This window comes from Cynara cardunculus (assembly GCF_001531365.2).
Source record: "Cynara cardunculus var. scolymus isolate 2C chromosome LG 16, CcrdV1, whole genome shotgun sequence".
In the NCBI taxonomy this organism is placed as follows: Eukaryota; Viridiplantae; Streptophyta; class Magnoliopsida; order Asterales; family Asteraceae; genus Cynara; species Cynara cardunculus.
This window is the reverse complement of record NC_037543.1, coordinates 13,532,320-13,533,617: the sequence shown is the minus strand read 5'-3', so window position 1 is coordinate 13,533,617 and position 1,298 is coordinate 13,532,320.

The window sequence follows — 1,298 nt, the reverse complement described above, 5'->3', positions numbered from 1 at the left end:
GCATGTCAGTCTTGATGGTTCTGTAGACATTGAAGATCCATTCTCTGAAGTTGACTTGTACTTTGATAGCTTCCAGAATGCCAGACACTTCACCCTTCCTTAGATGCCCTTTGTTCACCTCTGCCACTACTTTGTTGAATACCCATTTAAGGGTCTCTGTGGAGTATTTGTTCGCTTCTGTCGGAATGAAAATCCTTAGGATGTTATTCTTATCCAAGAACACAAACCCAAAAACAGGGTTGTGAACAATGGAGTTTGGATGACACCTAAGTATCCATCCTGGCCTGTTGTTTGGAGGGGTGATCTTAAGAACTGACTGAGCTAACCTCATTGCTATCTCGAAGTCCTTCTGGCTGTAGTACTTCACTTGTGCACGCATGACCTCGATAAGCCTTCTAAGCGACAGAGCATAGCTTGACCTCCTCTCCATGTATTTGTTRAGWATTTTRTSCAAGAAGATCAAATCAAATACACAGAGGTTGTGGAGGTCAGCATCTGTGAACATGTACAGGTTGCCGTCATCCCTCTTCACAACGTATTGAGCATAAAGCACCGTCCTCTTCAGCAGGGTCCTTGGAGAAATTGTTTCAAGTGACACAATCACGTGCTCTGAGAAGACTTGCTCACGTGGCCTGGTGAGCTTAGAGAACTGGAACTTGGCATCAGAAGAAGGAATACCTGTGAGCTCTGGATCATAGGGGGCTTTGTGTCCACTGCAGAGTATCTCCACATCAGAATATCTTCCACAGTAGTAACAGGCTCTGTGCGTACTTGTTGCATGGGAATCTTGCTCATTGATTCGAATATCTCAGAAACCCTTCCTACTATGGCAGACTCTGACACTTTGGCTTCCTCTTCTTCAAGTATTGGCCTCTTGGTTGACCCCTCTGCAAGGATAGGTTTGACGGTTCCTTRCAGAGCGTCGAACGTACCCGTGGACGTTTCTCCTTGGACTTGTAGGAATTTTGATGAAGAGCCTTCACCTGCTCTGGGGATGGGACCTCTACCCTTTCTTGCTTGAGCCTCTGCCAGAGACACCTTTAATGCTTGAATGAGTGTTGGGTCGCTGTACTCCTCTTCATTTATTTGTTGTGGAGTCTCTGAGCTTGACGACCCCTTCTGTGGTGTTTTCTCCACAACTTTGCCTTTGCCTTTGTCTTTAGGCTCTGGTGCCTTTTCTTTGCCTTTTGAGAACAAGGCAGCTGTAGAGTCCACTATCTTGAGTGGTCTGGCAGAAGTCTTCTTTGGCTCAACTTTCTTCTCCCCCTCATGACGATCATGGTCATCACCTCCGTGAT